The 13,368-nt window shown below is 42.8% G+C and overlaps 1 long non-coding RNA gene across 1 annotated transcript; it reads right to left on the bottom strand.

The window, feature by feature from the left end:
- Positions 1–2,708: 2,708 nt before the first annotated feature.
- Positions 2,709–13,046, bottom strand: LOC138657831 (uncharacterized). Its single transcript, XR_011317210.1, has 3 exons — positions 13,029–13,046; positions 8,981–9,061; positions 2,709–2,870 (listed from the first exon to the last, which is right to left on the bottom strand). It is a non-coding gene; the product is annotated as an uncharacterized lncRNA (long non-coding RNA).
- Positions 13,047–13,368: the final 322 nt, after the last annotated feature.

Genomic DNA, 13,368 nt, shown 5'->3' with positions numbered 1-13,368 from the left:
GACATCCCAGTAAAGTGACAGATCGCTGATCTGATACTTTGCTGTGCGCTGTGTCAGATCAGCGATCTCACAGCACAGCAGGGAGGCTTCCTGGCGCCTGCTCTGAGCCACCTCCCTGCAGGATCCGGATGCAGCCCCGTGGCCATTTTGGATCCGGGGCCTGCAGGGAGAGGAAGGTAGGAGACCCTCGGAGCAACGCGATCACATCGCTTTGCTCCGAGAGTCTCAGGGAAGCCCGCAGGGAGCCCCCTCCCTGCGCGATGCTTCCCTATACCGCCGGAACACTGCAATCATGTTTGATCGCAGTGTGCCAGGGGTTAATGTGCTGGGGCGGTCCGTGACCGCTCCTGGTACATAGTGCTGGATGTCAGTTGCGATAGACAGCTGACACCCGGCCGCGATCGGCCAAGCTCCCCCCGTGAGCACAGCTGATCGCGCTGGACGTACTATCCCATCACTGGGAATTAAGTCCCAGGTCACCTTGACGGGATACTACGTCCAATGGGATGGGTGGAGCCGCATATTCATTACTGTAAATGAGCGGCCCCACATGACTGCTCATACAGTAGAAGGTGCGGCCAGGACAGGAAGCAGCGCCAGCCAACGAGGGAGCCAGGTGAGTATTTTAATAACAGCGGGGGGGCGCACAAGGGGTGGGATCATGGATCTTTATTTAAAACACGATTATTCATATCTTCTCTACTGCAAACGCTGCTGCAGGGAAGATATGAATCGCGGCTTCAGCACCAGATGCAGGGGACAGCGCTAAACTTTAGCGCTGTCTCCTGCACGGTGCGTGTGGTACCCAGTGGGCACACGGGCGGCACACGTGTGCCACACTGATGTGCCACAGAAACGCACCGGCACACGGACACGGATAATTCCGGTACCGATTTTTCCGGTATCGGAATTATCTGGACGTGTGAGACTGCCCTAACACACAAAAAAACATTACATTGAACGTTTTTTGTGCGTCGTGGCCGTCAAAAACATGACGCATCCGTCGCACGACGGATGCGACGTGTGGCAATACGTCGCAATGTGTCGCTAATGCAAGTCTATGGAGAAAAAACGCATCCTGCGGGCAACTTTGCAGGATGCAATTTTTCTCCAAAACGACGCATTGCGACATCCGTCACATGACGCTAGTGTGAAAGTAGAGTTACAGAAAGTGAACTGAACGATCTTTTTAGAGATTTAGATCTGCCAAAGAGGAAGGCTGAGCTCCTAGGTTCCAGGCTACAGCAGCGCAATATCTCAGCGGGTGGGATTTCTTTGTTCCGCAAAGCACTGAAATCTCCTAAGGGGAATATTAAAAAAAGGGAAAAAAAAGGCTAAAAATATGAAAAAAAAAAAACGCAAAAGTTCAAATTACCTCCTTTTGCCCCGTTGAAAATAAAACAACAATAATAAAAAATACACATATCTGGTATCTGTGCACTCAGAAATGTCTGATTTATCAAAATATAAAATTATTAAATCTGATCTGTAAACAATACCTGTGTATGCGTACTGAACTGGTGAATCATATTGCAACATCAGTTTTACCATATAATGAACATGGTAAATGAAAAAACTCAAAAAACAATTGTGCAATTGCATTTTTTTTTTGCAATTTTACCGCACTTGGAATTTTACAGTACATTATATGGTAAAATCAATGGTGTCATTCAAAAGTACCACTCGTCCCGATAAAAACAAGCCCTCATATATATATGGATCAAAAAATAAAATAAATGATGGCTCTGGGAAGAAGGGAAGGAAAAAACGAAAACAGAAAAATGGCCCAGGGGTGAAGGGGTTAATAAGATTGCTGATAAAAGACTACAATGTATAGAATAAAGCAGCTTTTAAGCTTGTCTATATTTTATAGGAATATAGTACATTTCTTTCTCAAGTTTATTTCTAATAACCTAGCATGAACTTGTGTCTTTTACATGTTTCTAGCCCATGGGATCTCAGCTAGGTCAGGTGATTTAGTTGGAAAACATGTGGTAAGCAGAAGCAGACGAGTACAGGAAGGTGAGGGTGGTTCAGTTCTTTCCATACTTTCAGATATCATCTTGGATACGGAATCTGATAGACTGTAGTAGGCCAAATATTAGCTGGTGTCAGATAACATTCTCAAGTGGTTTATTATATTGTCAACTTTGCAGTTTATTTTGTTATTTTGAAATTTGCCAATGTGTTTGTGGTCAGCGTAACTCTGACCAGCAAGATGGCTGTGGAGTGGAAAAACACTCAGTGGGCATTAGTTCCGATTTATATATAATTGTGCTCAAAAGTTTACATACCCTGGCAGAATTTTTGCTTTTTTGGCCTTTTTTCAGAGACTATGAATGATAACACCAAACCTTTTTCTCCACTCATGGTTAGTTGTTGGTTGAAGCCAATTAGGCTGCCGTCACACTATCAGTATTTGGTCAGTATTTTACATCAGTATTTGTAAGCCAAAACCAGGAGTGGGTGATAAATCCAGAAGTGGTGAAATGTTTCTATTATACTTTTTCTCTAATTGTTCCACTCCTGGTTTTGCCTTACAAATACTGAGGTAAAATACTGACCAAATACTGCTAGTGTGACGGCAGCCTGCTAGTGTCAAACTACTGTGTTTTCTCTTTTTAAATCATAATGACAACCCAAAAAATCCAAATGACCCTGATGAAAAGTTCACACACCCTGGTGATTTTGGCCTGATAACATGCACAGAAGTTGACACAAATGGGTTTGAATGGCTATTAAAGGTAAGATCCTCACCTGTGACCTGTTTGCTTGTAATCAGTGTGTGCATAAAAGCTGAGTGAGTTTCTGGGATCCTGACAGACTCTTGCATCTTTCATCCAGCCACTTACGATTCTGGACTGTGAGTCCTGGGGAAAGCAAAAGAATTGTCAACGGATCAATGGGAAAAGGTAGTTGAACTGTATAAAACAGAAAAGGGATACAAAAAGATATCCAGGGAATTGATAATGCCAGTCAGCAGCATTGAAACTGTGCTTAACCCCTTTCTGACCTTAGACATACTATCCCGTCGAGGTGCCCTGGGCCTGTCTGACCCTCGACGGGATAGTACATCATAGCGATCGGCCGCGCTCACAGGGAGAGCGCAGACGATCGCGGCCGGGTGTCAGCTGCCTATCGCAGCTGACATCCGGCACTATGTGCCAGGAGCGGTCACGGACCGCCCCTGGCACGTTAACCCCAGCACACCACGATCAAACATGATCGTGGTGTGCCGGCGGTATAGGGAAGCGTCACGCAGGGAGAGGGCTCCCTGCGGGCTTCCCTGAGACCCCCGGAGCAACGCGATGTGATCGCATTGCTGCGAGGGTCTCCTTACCTCCCTCCCTGTAGCAGGCCCGGATCCAAGATGGCCGCGGCATCTGGGTCCTGCAGGGAGGGAGGTGGCTTACCAAGTGCCTGCTCAGAGCAGGCGCTTGGTAAGCCTGCAGTGCTCTAAGTCAGATCACTGATGTGACAGAGTGCTGTGCAAACTGTCAGATCAGTGATCTGTGATGTCCCCCCCTGGGACAAAGTAAGAAAGTAAAAAAAAAATTTCCACATGTGTAAAAAAAAAAAAAAAAAAAAATCCTAAATAATGAAAAAAAATATATATATTATTCCCATAAATACATTTCTTTATCTAAATAAAAAAAAACAAACAATAAAAGTACACATATTTAGTATCGCCGCGTCCATAACGACCCAACCTATAAAACTGTCCCACTAGTTAACCCCTATAACAAAGTTTTATCGCATAAAAGCACCAAAACATAAAAAGATAATATAAATGAGGTATCGCTGTAATCGAACTGACCCGAAGAATAAAACTGCTTTATCAATTTTACCAAACGCAGAACGGTATAAACGCCTTCCCCAAAAGAAATTCATGAATAGCTGGTTTTCGGTCATTCTGCCTCACAAAAATCGGAATAAAAAGCGATCAAAAAATGTCACGTGCCCGAAAATGTTACCAATAAAAACGTTAACTCAACCCCCAAAAAACAAGACCTCACATGACTCTGTGGACTCAAATATGGAAAAATTATAGCTCTCAAAATGTGGTAATGCAAAAAATATTTTTTGCAATAAAAAGCGTCTTTCAGTGTGTGACGGCTGTCATATAAAAATCCGCTAAATAACTCGCTATAAAAGTAAATCAAACACCCTTTCATCACCCCCTTAGTTAGGGAAAAATGAAAATATTAAAAAAAGTATTTATTTCCATTTTCCCATTAGGGTTAGGGCTAGGTTTAGGGATAGGGTTAGGGCTAGGGTTAGGGTTGGGGCTAAAGTTAGGGTTAGGGTTGGGGCTAAAGTTAGGGTTAGGGCTTGGATTACATTTACGGTTGGGAATAGGGTTGGGATTAGGGTTAGGGGTGTGTTTGCATTAGGGTTTCAGTTATAATTGGGGGGTTTCCACTGTTTAGGCACATCAGGGGCTCTCCAAACGCGACATGGCGTCCGATCTCAATTCCAGCCAATTCTGCGCTGAAAAAGTAAAACAGTGCTTCTTCCCTTCTGAGCTCTCCCGTGTGCCCAAACAGGGGTTTACCCCAACATATGGGGTATCAGCGTACTCAGGACAAATTGGACAACAACTTTTGGTGTCCAATTTCTCCTGTTACCCTTGGGAAAATACAAAACTGGGGGCTAAAAAATAATTTTTGTGGGAAAAAAAGGATTTTTTATGTTCACGGCTCTGCGTTATAAACTGTAGTGAAACACTTGGGGGTTCAAAGTTCTCACAACACATCTAGATAAGTTCCTTGAGGCGTCTAGTTTCCAATATGGGGTCACGTGTGGGGGGTTTCTACTGTTTAGGTACATTAGGGGCTCTGCAAACGCAATGTGACGCCTGCAGACCAATCCATCTAAGTCTGCATTCCAAATGATGCTCCTTCTCTTCCGAGCTCTGCCATGCGCTCAAACAGTGGTTCCCCCCCACATATCGGGTATCAGCGTACTCAGTCAGGACAAATTGGACAACAACATTTAGGGTCCAATTTCTCCTGTTACCCTTGGTAAAATACAAAACTGGGGGCTAAAAATAATTTTTGTGGGAAAAAAATTTTGTTTTATTTTTATGGCTCTGCATTATAAACTTCTGTGAAGCCCTTGGTGGGTCAAAGTGCTCACCACACATCCAGATAAGTTCCTTGGGTCTACTTTCTAAAATGGTGTCACTTGTGGGGGGTTTCAATGTTTAGGCACATCAGTGGCTCTCCAAATCTCAATTCCTGTCAATTTTGCATTGATAAGTCAAACGGCGCTCCTTCCCTTCCGAGCTCTCCCATGCGCCCAAACAGTGGTTTACCCACACATATGGGGTATCAGCGTACTCAGGACAAATTGTTCAACAACTTTTGGGGTCCAATTTCTTCTCTTACCCTTGGGAAAATAAAAAATTGTGGGCAAAAAGATAATTTTTGTGAAAAAATATGATTTTTTCTTTTTGCGGTTCTGCATTATAAACTTCTGTGAAGCACATGGTGGGTCAAAGTGCTCACCACACCTCTAGATAAGTTCCTTAGGGGGTCTACTTTCCAAAATGGTGTCACTTGTTGGGGGTTTCAATGTTTAGGCACATCAGTGGCTCTCCAAACGCAACATGGCGTCCCATCTCAATTCCTGTCAATTTTGCATTGAAAAGTCAAATTGCTCTCCTTCGCTTTCGAGCTCTGTCATGCGCCCAAACAGTGGTTTACCCCCACATATGGGGTATCGGCGTACTCAGGACAAAATGTACAACAACTTTTGGGGTCCATTTTCTCCTGTTACCCTTGGTAAAATAAAACAAATTGGAGCTGAAGTAAATTTTTTGTGAAAAAAAGCTAAATGTTCATTTTTAAACATTCCAAAAATTCCTGTGAAACACCTGAAGGGTTAATAAACTTCTTGAATGTGGTTTTGAGCACCTTGAGGGGTGCAGTTTTAAGAATGGTGTCACACTTGGGTATTTTCTATCATAAAGACCCCTCAAAATGACTTCAAATGAGATGTGGTCCCTAAAAACAAAATGGTGTTGTAAAAATGAGAAATTGCTGGTCAACTTTTAAGCCTTATAACTCCCTAACAAAAAAAATTTTGGTTCCAAAATTGTGCTGATGTAAAGTAGACATGTGGGAAATGTTACTTATTAAGTATTTTGTGTGACATATCTCTGTGATTTAATTGCATAAAAATTCAAATTTATTATGATGGAATATAGGCTGAACTGGATGGACAAATGTCTTTTTTCGGCCTTACTAACTATGTTACTATGTTACTATGTAAAGTTGGAAAATTGCGAAATTTTCAAAATTTTCCCCAAATGTCCGTTTTTTTCACAAATAAACGCAGGTAATATCAAAGAAATTTTACCACTATCATGAAGTACAATATGTCACGAGAAAACATTGTCAGAATCACCGGGATCCGTTGAAGCGTTCCAGAGTTATAACCTCATAAAGGGACAGTGGTCAGAATTGTAAAAATTGGCCTGGTCATTGACGTGCAAACCACCCTTGGGGGTAAAGGGGTTAACAAATGAAAAATCACGGGCTCTGTAAAAACAAAACCACGGTCAGGTAGACCAGTAAAAATGCTGTCCACAACTGCCAAGAAAATTGTTCGGGATGCAAGGAAAAACACACAAATAACATCAGCTGAAATACAGGACTCTCTGAAAACTAGCGGTGTGGCTGTTTCAAGATGCACAATAAGGAGGCACTTGAAGAAAAATGGGCTGCATGGTCGAGTTGCCAGAAGAAAGCAATTACTGTGCAAATGCCACAAAGTATCTTGCCTACAATATGAAAAACAGCACAGAGACAAGCCTCAAAACTTCTGGAACAAGGTAATTTGAAGTGATGAGACCAAAATTTAACTTTATGGCCACAACCATAAACGTTACATTTGGAGAGAGGTCAGTAAGGCCTATGGTGAAAGGAACACCATTCCTTCTGTAAATCACGGAGGTGGATTGCTGATGTTTTGGAGATGTGTGAGCTACAAAGGCACAGGAAACTTAGTCAAAGTTGAAGGACAGATGAATGCATCACATTATCAGCAAATACTGGAGCCAAATTTGCAATCATCAACCCGGAAGCTGCGCATGGGACTTACTTAGACATTCCAACATGACAACGATCCAAAGTACAAGGCCAAGTCGACCAGTCATTGGCTAAAGCAGAACAAAAAGTGAAGGTTGTGGAGTGGCCATCTCAGTCTCCTGACCTCAATATCATTGAGCCACTCTGGGGAGATCTCAAGCACACAGTTCATGCTAGACAGCCCAGGAATTTACAGGAACTGGAGGCTTTTTGCCAAGAAGAGTGGGCAGCTTTACATCTGAGAAAATGAAGAATCTCATCCACAACTACCACAAAAGACTTCAAGCTGCTATTGATGTTAGAGGGGGCAATACATGGTATTAAGAAATGGGGTATGTGAACTTTTGATCAGGGAAATTTTGATGTTTCAGGTTGTTATTATGATTTTAAAAGAAAAAACACAGTAGTTTGACAATAAATGGCTTCACCCAACCATTAACCATGAGTGGAGAAAAAGTTTTGGTGTTATCATTCATATTCTCTGAAAAAAGGACAAGAAAGCCAGGGTATGTAAACTTTTGAGCACAACTGTACACGGACACATGGCAGGATTTTTGCACTACACAGAAATTAGGGATAGAAATACTGGAAACTGAAACAACCCTTAACACTGTCACCCCCTCTTCTACTATGGCACAGAGCGCAGGATTTTGGGTTTAGCGGGAAGCCACATTTTTATATTGCTGTGTTTCTGAAAATCTGAATAAAAGGACAAGAGAATGCAGAGGTCTGGTCATGACTAAATGTGAGCAGCTTCTAGAATGATCACACAAAAATTGTCATGGTCTGTTTTGCCTAATTCCACTTTGACACTTTATGGATATTGAGCCCTCACATGCCGAAGCTAAGAGTAAGAACTAAAACATAGATCTTGGTATTAAAGCCAAGAGCATCACTTTTCAAATGATAGCTGGCTCATTATTTGGAGTGTAGTTTTAGGTAACAGAATGAAAAGTTTGGCTTCCTGATTCAGTAAGAGCAGAGCTGCAAGAAAAGCAAGTAGACAGATCCCAACTGGTCATCTTGCACTGTACAGCCTCACATGAACATTACTTCATTTTATCACCACCAGCGAGTGATCATCACACTTAGAGAAGGTTCACACAAGTGTATTAAATGATCGTCAGAATTTCATCCAGAAACGTAAGACGATTTTTTTTCTCATTTTCCATCCATGTGCAGTCTGCATACAATCTGTTTTTTTTTTTATTACAGCAGCAGCTATTAATCATTTACAAGACCATTTTCAGTTTCCTGTGTTACAGAAGTGCAAGATAGAATTAAACACCAATACATATATGTATGATGATAATGTATCAAATCAATTCTGACGATGTGAAGTCCCTTGTGAAAGCAACCGGCGAAACGCGCATCAGAAACTAGCATTTGGTTTGAGATATGTAATACTATAACATTACACATCATGGTATTCCATAGGGCTGTTCAGGTGACCATTTTATATATAAAAGATAAAATTGCAGCATGCAATAGTCTCTTATGTATTTTGGATGAGACTTGCCTATTTAAGTCTATGCGTGCACAAAAGCTGTATAGCATACAGTTTATAAGGATGCGTTGCAATTCTTCAACATTGGAAACTTTCCTTGTTTTTGTAAATTTTAATAACTGCTGAGCTGATACATAAATGGATGCCATGCAGATTGCATACAGATGGCAAATTGTTCATTTTTGGGGGATGAAAATCAGACATTTTTATATGCCAATGTGAATTTAGCCTTCGGTTGCTTTCACACATCCTTTTTTTTTTATTATGTAAAAAAAAAAGGTCTGCGTTTCTTTCAGCATATATATATTTTTTTACAAACAAACTCACGCACACATGTAAAAATCGACATGCTATCCATTTTATTCACAGGGTCATTTACATGCATTGGTGCATTTGTGAGTCTTATCTCCAACAAGGATCAAAGTAAGGCGTTTCCATTTTTGCTTTGCGGATAATTAGTCTGCAAAAAAAAGACATATGAAATGAGTTTGTGATCTGTAAAAACAACAAAAAGCACACGTAACAAAAAAGAACTGACGGCCCTTAAAGTAATTGCATACATGTTTTTATAGGTGCTTGGATACCTGCATCTTGTCTGACGTTTCTTTCTGTGGCTTTGCATCGTAAATTTTATATATAAAATCGTGGCTTATTCCAAGCAGAAGCTGCTTGAAGAAATGTCTGGCCATTTATTTTAGCTTCCAACAGAGAAGAAACAAAGGCCAATACCTATAAGATATGCACACCTGATTGATAAATATAAAAATACGTTTATTAACACTAGTAGACAAGACAAATCTAAAACCATTTAAAACACACCAAAATTTTATTTGCGCAATATAACAACACCGCTAAACCCTCAATAAGTAGGGCAACCCAAATATGATAGTAATATTAACACTGTGCAAATGATCCATTCCAATTCCTCAAAATCAGTTCCATGTGTTGGCATTGTTGTTTCCATGCATGATATAGAACCCTTTTGCTGCATCTTCACTTACTATGTTGTTACTTGGGGCACCCTTCCAATTTATGCTATTTATTTTAGCTGATTCATGCATTTTTGAAGGCTGAAGCGGTTAAAAGAAGTTACAGAAGACGGAACAAAGGCACAGAAAGTAGTTTTGACATTGCTGTCCATATGTTCATTGTTTTTAAAGTTTATTGAGCTCTTTTTCAGGCAAGTTCTAGGCAGAAACCACCAGAAACAGACCTTTCGTGCACATTCCTATAAGGGGTTATTTTTCCATTTTTTTCTGATGATTGACAAGATGAGCTTTTTTTTCATTCACGGTAATTACCCGGGGCACTTAAGATTTTGTGATGCATGAATCTTTGAACCACAGAGATGACATAAAAAAATTAGTAGGGTTTCAATGCCGATCTCTGCACATCCCAGCTCCTGTGCAGACGTTCTGTCCCATGTGACTGCTACAGCCAATCAGAAGCTGTAGAGGTCACTTGGGAAAAACTGCTGTCACCGTCAGCCATGATGTGCTTGGGCTGAAAAATCCCCTGCAAAGATGAGGAACACCCCCCCCCCCACCTTCCCCCGCTAGTCTAGAGGAAAGTCTGAAGCAAGATCCTCATGATTTTGTGTAGATCTGCTGCTGCTGAATTCCCTTCAGATACTAGTGGATTTGCTAAGGAAAATGTCTTCCTTGACTGTGTGCAAAGAATTATGAAATCTGAAAATTACCAAAGGATTTAGGGTGGCAATGAAGTGCCCAGTGTCAGAAAGCTGGATTTGTGTCGTGGGTCTTCCAGCAGGACAATCATACCAAACATGTTTCATGAAACACCCAGAAATGGATGGAAATAAAGCGCTGGAGAGTTCTGAAGAGTTCAGCAATGAATGCGGATCTAAACCCCATTGAACACCTGTGGAGAGATCTTATAATTGACATTGGGAGAAGACACCCTTCAAATATGAGAGACCTGGAGCAGTTTGCAAAAGAAGAGTGGTCCAAAATTCCAGTTGTGAGTTGTAAGAAGCTCATTGATGGCTATAGGAAGTGATTGATTGCAGTTATTTTTTTCCAACGGGTGTGCATCCAAATATTAATTTGCAGGTGCCAACAAGTTTGCCAGGCCCAATTTTGGGGTTCTATGTGAAATTATGTCCAATTTAATATAATATTTATAATAATAATATTTCTATAGCGCCAACATATTCCGCAGCGCTTTACAAAGTATAGAGGGGATTTGTACAGACAATAGACATTACAGCATAACAATAATCACAGATCAAAACAAATACCAAAAGGAATGAGGGCCCTGCTCGCAAGCTTACAAACTATAGGAAAAAGGGAAACACGAAAGGTGGATGGTAACAATTGGTTTCGTTGTTCGGACCAGCCATAGTGTAGGGCTCGGGTGTTCATGTAAAGCTGCATGAACCAGTTCACTGCCTACGTATGTAACAGTACAGACAGAGGGCTATTAACTGCATAAATTGTATGAGAACATGATGAGAGGAACCTGATTATGGTTTAACTTATATGAATGGGCCACACAGGGGTAGTTGGGTTAATGCATTGAGGCGGTAGGCCAGTCTGAACAAATGCATTTTTAGGGCACGCTTAAAACTGTGGGGATTGGGGATTAATCGTATTAACCTGGGTAGTGTATTCCAAAGAATTCCAATTCCAAAGAATTGGCGAAGCATGTGAAAAGTCTTGGAGACGGGTGTGGGAGGTTCTGATTATTGAGGATGCTAACATGAGGTCATTAGCGGAGTGGAGAGCACGGGTAAGGTGGTAGACTGAGACCAGAGAGGAGATGTAGGGTGGTGCTGAGCCGTGGAGTGCTTTGTGGATGAGGGTAGTAGCTTTGTACTGGATTCTGGAGTGGATGGGTAACCAGTGTAATGACTGGCACAAGGTAGAGGCATCGGTGTAACGGTTGGTGAGGAATATAATCCTGGCAGCAGCATTCAGGACAGATTGGAGCGGGGAGACTTTGGTAAGAGGGAGGCTGTTTAGGAGAGAGTTACAATAGTCCAGACGAGAATGAATGAGTGAAACCGTAAGAGTTTTTGCAGAGTCGAAAGTAAGAAAAGGGCGAATTCTAGAGTTTGGCGCCCCCCCCCCCCCCTCGGCTCAATACACATAAAGGTTACCAAAAATAGGGCAGCACACATGATAGGGTCTGCAAAAAAAAAAAACAAGTTCTGCTTACCTGACCGCGCTCCTGCTCTCTCCACGCAGCTGAAGCGTGCACTCGCCGGCGACTGACAATGACGTCAGAAGCCGTCGATGTGTGTGCTGCGGCCGACTTCAGCTGCCAGCCTCCAAATGGCTGGTGGCTGTTGTTAACTATTGACGTACGGGCGCGGGCCCGCACGTCAATAGCGTTAAAGAGCTGCAGCGCCGGCCGCGGTTTTAGAGGGCCCCGGGCGAAAGAGTCTCAGTGGGCCCCCCCTTTAACACATAGCATGATTCATGATGCAGATACAGCAGAGAAATATAGCATAGCCACATAGCATATAACACAGCCCACGTAGCATATAGCACAGCCACGTAGTGTATAACACAGCCCACGCAGTATATAGCACAGCCCACATAGCGTATAGCACAGCCACGTAGTATATAACACAGCCACGTAGTATATAACACAGTCATGTAGTATATTGCACAGCCCACGTAGCATATTGCCCAGCCACGTAGTATATAACACAGCCATGTAGTATATTGCACAGCCCACGTAGCATATTGCCCAGCCACGTAGTATATTGCCCAGCCACGTAGTATATTGCCCAGTGATGGAGTATACAGCACAGAGCCACGTAGTATACAGACTTAAAATAAAAAATAAACATATACTCACCCTCCGATGAATTCTGGCCCTGTATCGCACGAGGCAGCTTCCAGTCCCAGGGTTGGTATGAGCGCAGGACCTGTGATGACGTTGCGGTCACATGACCGTGATGTCATGGCAGGTCCTTCTCACATACCATCCTTGGCACCGGAAGCTGCCGCTTGATGGAGCGGGCACTGGAGCGTTGCGAGGAGCGGGAAAGGCGATGGAGGGTGAGTATAGCAGGTTTTTTCATTTTTTTATTATTTTTAACATGACATATTTTTACTATTGATGCTGCATAGGCAGCATCAATAGTAAATAGTTGGGGACACACAGGGTTAATAGCAGCGGTAACGGAGTGCGTTACACCGCGGCCCGTTACCGCTGCTATTAACCCTGTGTGAGTGGTGACTGGAGGGGATTATGGAGCGGGCGCTGATTGTGGGGAGTATAGAGCAGGCGCCGGGCACTGACTGCAGCGGAGGGACTAATCGGACTGTGCCCGTCGCTGATTGGTGACCAATGAATATCCGTGAAAGAAAGACAGAAGGACAGACAGAAAGACGGAAGTGTGACCCTTAGACAATGATGTAATATATATATATATATACATATATACTTCTCACCTGTGTCTTGCCTCTCTGTTGTTTTCTGTCTCTGTTCTCACATCTTTTCTGTCTCCCGCTCTGATTTTCATATTTCCTTCTGCCTCTTCTTCCTGCTTGTCCGTGGCTCCGCCCCCGACATTTAGCCCCGCCCCTCCATGGCTCTTCACATTGTGAGAGCTGTGACGCTGCTGGAGGGGCGGGATCGGAGCTTCTGCTGCTGACTGCAGGTGCGGGGGTGAGTCACAGCGTGTGTGACTGTGTGCCCCTGCTACACTGCAGCCAGCAACTCTGCACGGCCGCGCGCACTGCCAGCGCTCTGCTCCAGTCCTCATAATGCTGGGAGGAAGGAGCAGAGAAT

Source organism: Ranitomeya imitator, chromosome 1 (assembly GCF_032444005.1).
Source record: "Ranitomeya imitator isolate aRanImi1 chromosome 1, aRanImi1.pri, whole genome shotgun sequence".
In the NCBI taxonomy this organism is placed as follows: domain Eukaryota; kingdom Metazoa; phylum Chordata; class Amphibia; order Anura; family Dendrobatidae; genus Ranitomeya; species Ranitomeya imitator.
Note: the sequence above shows the minus strand (reverse complement) of the source record. Positions and strands in the feature narration are given on the sequence as shown.